Here is a 6,284-nt window from a genome sequence, read left to right as displayed (position 1 = left end):
GTATTAAAAATATAAAAAAAAATTAATTAAAAAAATTATTTATAAGAAAAAATATTTATTATTATTATTTATAAAATGTGTGTATATATATATAACAAAGTTAGTATTATTATTTTTAACAATAAAAATAGTTAGTAAGTATATTCAATAAAAAGAAATATTCATTAAAAAATTGGCAAACCAAGCAAAAAAAGTAGTCTATTTACGAAAAGTAGATTCAAACTCTAACTCTCACTCACGATCGAATATCCCAGATCATGCAAAGCGCCCTAAACAAATGCAGAAGCTTGAAGTGAGAAGATCAGAGATTGCCAGCAATGTAAAACTACACAATTAGTATAATGCTTTAGATCCATAATCGGAAGCGCAAAAATTCTTAGCAAAAATGAACAGTTTTGAAGCTTTGGTTCAACTTCATAATAGTCGAAATGTCGTCATTGCCAGCAAGCAAACAAAAAAAAAAATGCAAAGCAGAGGGAAATGATAGCAAGTCACGAATTGAAGAAAAAAAACATTAGGTCTCGTAATACTCATTTTGGCTCTTAGCAACAGTAAAGAAGCATAAGATGAGTGGCTGAAAAGCTAGGCAGTCTTCTTTAGAAAGACCAAGTATACAAAATCACAAGAAATCAAGGTAATAAAAGACAATACAGAGGGTAATTGCAAACCCTTATTTACACAAATTATATCTAGACCTACAAAGGCTTCAGTTGCTAATAGCATTAAACTTGGTAGTAAGAAACCATTGCCCCCTCTGCTCAAACACCCAACAGATAGATTGACCTAGACCGCAACAACGACCCCCAAGCCATCTATTTATATTCCCCCACATAAGAAGAAACAACTTGTCATAAACAAGTGAATCAAATATTTTAATCTTCATCCTAGATAAACAAATTACATTGAAAATAGTGAAACAATCATAATTAGCAATGAATATAGTGAAGCAAAATGGCAAGAATGCTTTGATTTAGGAGTATATGCAATCTAGAATGTGTTGGCAAGATACAATGCTAAACTAGAAAAGAACCTAACAAAGATCTATGGTGCAAAGGTAAGTAACACCACCCCTCTTAACAATTACTCTTGGTATTTGCAATGTCAAGACCATAGAACTAGGAACAAATTGGTAGAAATATCAAATTGTTATTATAAAGGGCATCCAATCAAATTTATTGCATGGCAACCTAATTTTAATGAAAATAATGATAAGAAGTTACAAATAATAAAATGGATTGAATGTGCAAATGTTCCCCCAGAACTAAATGACATTAACATTATAAAAAGAATAGAGCAAGCTTTAGGAGATTTTATAAGTTTTGAAGTAAATCATTATAAATCAAGTAAGATAAGATTCTTAGTTTTGATGAAAATAGAACAAAGTGATCCTATAATGAAAAAAACATAATAAATAGATCAATATATAAATTAACCTTCACTAAATATGAAGGAGAAATCAATGAAATAATTGGAGCAAACATTAAAAAGAAAAACATAAAAAACAATCTGAAAGAAGTCATAAGGAACTTTGGAAAGCGAGAAGAAGGTAGAAGACAACAAGGAAAAATAAAATTAGTTGACAAAGAGGGTACAAATAGTCAAGTTTTGAGGGCAAAAGAGGCAGAGCAAGAAGACTAGAGGAAAAAATATAAGGATAATAAAAGACCCAAAGATAGAAAGGAAGAAAAACATGGATTATTAACTCACAATGGATAAATACAAAAATTGTAAAGAGTGCAGGAAAGATAAGGAAACCCTAGAAGAGATAGAGCATAATATGAAAAAATTGAACATGCTTTCTCATGAGGTGTTGCTCCTACAAAATGATCTGATAGATCAATTTACTCTAGCAGATTGTAATCATATAGAGCACAAAGGCAAGTTAGTAATGAGGTAAGAATTAGAAAAGAACATAGAAAGAGTATGCGATATAGTGACAAAAGAATCATAAGAGGAGATAAACATAGATCAAGGTGTAGTGGAAAGAATTAGGGAGACAATAATAGACAAGAGAAAAATTGGGGGATTGGATAAACATATAAATCAAGAATAGAGCCTTCTAGACAAGGAAGAAGTAATAATTGAAAAACTAGAACAAAATCCTTGCATGTCAGCTACAGATTCAATTCAATGGAGTAACGTGACCATTAGGAAAAAATCAAAGAAAAAAAGTCATAAGTTTTGGCAAACACCCATCAGTGGGATGGATCTGTTTGATCTAGATAAGGAAGAGAAAATTAGGATAGAGGACAAGACTTCTACAATGCCCCTGATACCAATGGAGATATAATTATTGGAATTATAATAGGAAAGGTAAACTTTTGAGAGAGAGGGGGGGTTAATCAGTAGTTTAAATATATGACACCAAATATGATTACCCAGAAACCCTCCAATGAGAAGGTAAAACTAGGGTGGGGAAGACACTCACAAATCTTCACTACTGCAATAATAAAGTGTATCCAATGAAGGTTGCAATGTTTGATCATAAAACATAATCTACCCTATGAAAAGTTTGCCCTATTAAAGGTTTACAAAGACTGTTAGGTCTTACCTTGTTAAAGGATTTCAACACCCTATTAGAAGTCTTTCTTGTTAAAGGACTTTAACTTACAATTAAGTAAGCACCTTATTTAAAGATTTCAATATAGCCTATTAGGACTACTCTATTAAGAGATTTAATTGATTCACCTATTAGAATGACTTAGCATTGATCCTGTAGTTAGAAGTTCATTGTTTAATGACAGATCACTTCTAAATTAATGTATTCTTGATCTTTCTTGATCAGTTGTCTCTTTGATGTATGCTATTCCCTTTCTCTATTCACCTTTAATTGATTATGCAATGCAATTTCACTTCACAATAACTTAGCCACCATGAATGTTCTATTTGTGCATGCAAACATCTCCCTTCACTCCTTCCACATGCATATAAAATTTAGGGGTTGTCCTCCTTAAGAAGACTTAGGTGACTTAGGGTTAGGTATGAATGAACAGCTTTGATTCATCCATTTTGCCACTTAAAGCTTCTCTTTTTCTGATTGGATGAATGCACTGCATAGGGATTCCAACTTAAGATTTATCCTTATTTCAAAAATATCATAATTTAATCTTTAAGATGGCTCAAAAATGGTTTACATAGTAATTTGTTCCATTACAAACAACTATGACAAAATTGTCTTACTCGACATCTGAAGTCTCTGATGCTTAGCATATATTATTTTCTATACTGTGACTTGACATCTAAATGACTTGGCATCCACTACTTACTTGGCTCCTAGATCACTCAGCATACATTGTCTACTCGACAATTGAGTGACTCGGCATATTAGTGACTTGACACTCATTGTGGAATCAACATGTTCTATCTTATACATGTTGTGCTCGACATGAACTAAGTAAATGATTAAGTGTATAGGCACTCATTAGTCAAAACCAATCAGAAATCAACAATCTTCCCCTTTGATATGAGTGTCAAAAATACTTGGTTATGCATTAATATCCTTATACTTGGTTATGCATTAATATCCTTATTCTTATGCATAACATGTCTCTTATTCAGCTTATGTATAAAACTTCAAAATTTAAAATTTTTGTAACAACTTATACCTCAAAATTTGATAACTCCCCCTAAGTTGATAGATCTTATTCTGTACTTAAAAATCTATACTCCTACTAAGTAAATGTGTCTCAACTAATACTCTTTGATTTGCTTGTTGTTCTTTGCTTGGTCACCCTTTGCTTAGCTCTGCTCTCATTCTCTCCTTTTCTTATTCTCCCCCTTTCACTCTATCTCCCCCCTTTTGACACTAATTTCAATGGGCTATACATTGATAGTGTGTTTGTCCAAGAAAGCTTTATAGACCTCAAGAATAATCATAAGAGTTGCATCCCAATTTTCACAAGCTACATCCAAAGACTTAATTTGGATAGCCAGCTCGGCAACAAGGTGAACTAGGCCATCTAGTGTAGAAAGATTGAGGTATTTCTTCATAAGAGTTTTTGCATAGCCTAGCTCCTTGTGCAAAATCTCCATGTATGGGGTCAATGTGATTTGGATGCTGATTAGTTTGGCCCTTATGTTAGCTTCTTCTATAGATAATGTTACTAACTAACTCTAGGTTTGCAATAAAGCTCTAAAATGCTTCTCACCTTGAGCTGGATTCATAAGCAATTTTGAACCTGATAAATCAACTTGACTTTCCAAGCTCAAAATGTGGCTTCTTGTTTCTTGTGTGAAGAGTGTGAGGTTGCACAATTTTGTGTACAATGAGAAAATATTCTCAAGTACCTTCTTCACACTCTCTACCTTAGTTGCCAATGCAACTTGTGTATGTTCTATGTCACCTGATATTTTATCATTCACTTTACTTTGAAATTTATTTTCAGACCATTCTAATAATTTTGTATTTGTATCAAGGTTTGCATCACTTACCTTTTCCACTAAATTTTCCAATTGTTCAATAACTGGCCTGGTTTCATCTAGAGTAGGTAGGCTGAATGAATCTAGAAAGATCTTTATAGTATCAAGCAATGCTTGCTTCTACGTATGCTCCCTTCTAAGTAGTTCCTGATGCTTCTTTCTAGCCATGGCTTCTTGTAGTATGCTCATTTGCTCTATTGTTATTGTGGCATAATCATATTTGGGTAAAACAATTTCTTTATCAAGACTTACATATCCATATTGTATTACCTCTTCTACCTTAGATGAACTTGGAATTGACACTGAGAATTGCAAGGGTGTTGCATCTATGCTCGACTTCTAAAGATTGTGACTAGGAGTGCCAGATTCTAGTAAAGTTACCAGGGCTTGGATTGCTACTTTGTCCTTCACCTTGGGTGTCAACTCAATCTCTTTAGGCTTGTCCTTCTCTACCACAATGCCTTAAATTACACCTTGAACTTGTGCTAGAGGTGCAGATGAGTCTATCTGACCTATTTAACTTTGTTCTTCAGTAGTCACTTGAGTTTCCATTGTGTCCTTTTCAACTATATCAACGTTTGTTGGTGTAGCTTTTGGTACTTTATCTAAAAATTTTACATGAGTGACTTGAGGGGTGATGGTAGGTGGTTCTTGTGTTTTCACCTCTTCCCTAGTAGTGTCAGTTACTGATTACTAATTTTCATCTACACTCACTAAAATAGGATTATCATACAATTTAGCATGCAATGTAGATTGATCAAGTATCTTTTTCAGATCTTTCTCTATTAAGGGATTGATGTTTTGAGTAGTGAGATCAGAAGCATCCTTTACTATTATTATTATTTTTGTGTTTACATTTGATATTTTTTGAGGGCTGACATTATGAAATTATGTATCTTGTACACTCTATTCTTCTTGCTACTCTACCTCAGTTGTTGCATGTTCATCTACATTCATTTCTATACCTCCCTCAACTATGTTTTCATTATTGTCATCTTCTTCATCATCTTTAACCTCAATTGGCTCTTATTCTCCTTCTTTTACTATAGCTAGCCCATATGTAATTTTTCACATTTGTATTGTCTTCTTTACAACATCTTCAATATTATTTTGCAACATGCTAAAGGCTCTATATTTTGGAACAAATCTGATAGCATATTTCGTTATTGATTTAACAATTTGCACCTTGCTAAGTTCAGGCATAAATTGAGAAAGTGATGTCTCCCTGGTCTGTCTTTCTAGGTTCAAACAATAGTCCCATTTCTGCTCCACTCATATTCCACACAGTTCTTGTATTCTTTTCAATAACCTCTTTTGAATCACTCCTCAATGTCTTAGGCCAATCTAGGGTTGGATACCATGTTACCCTATGGATTATTCTTTTGGTGATTTTGGTAGGCCCATTGTATAACCAAAGTGAACTATCATGAATCCAGCTCAATGTGATCCTAATCCATTCAGTTTTGAAAACATTCAAGAAATCTAGGGCATGAGTTAACCCTTTCTTTTCTACAATTTTAAATTCTTCCCTTAATACACCATTTTCATAGAGTCTATCACATGCTTGCCTGATCTCCATGTCTCCAATACTCCCAATTTTATAGTTGTAACATTTTTTGACATCTTGAACCATTAAAACTTTCGGTGGTATCATAGATAATGGACTAGAGTGATCTTGTTTGTATGCAATGCTTGGTATGTCTTTGAAAATTGGTTGTTTGACCTCTTTGCTAACCAATTGAACATTCAAAACCTCTTTACCCTCTACACCCTTTGAACTAGATGCCATTTTGTGAAACTAGGGCTTATGAAAATAGAAATATCGTAGCTCAACACATGATAAATACCTTGCAAAAATCTATCAA

The sequence above is a fragment of the Cupressus sempervirens genome, chromosome 4 (assembly GCF_028749045.1).
Source record: "Cupressus sempervirens isolate cs-2001-9-10 chromosome 4, ASM2874904v1, whole genome shotgun sequence".
NCBI lineage: Eukaryota > Viridiplantae > Streptophyta > Pinopsida > Cupressales > Cupressaceae > Cupressus > Cupressus sempervirens.
The sequence above is the reverse complement of the archived record's forward strand: the minus strand, read 5'-3'. Positions refer to the sequence as shown.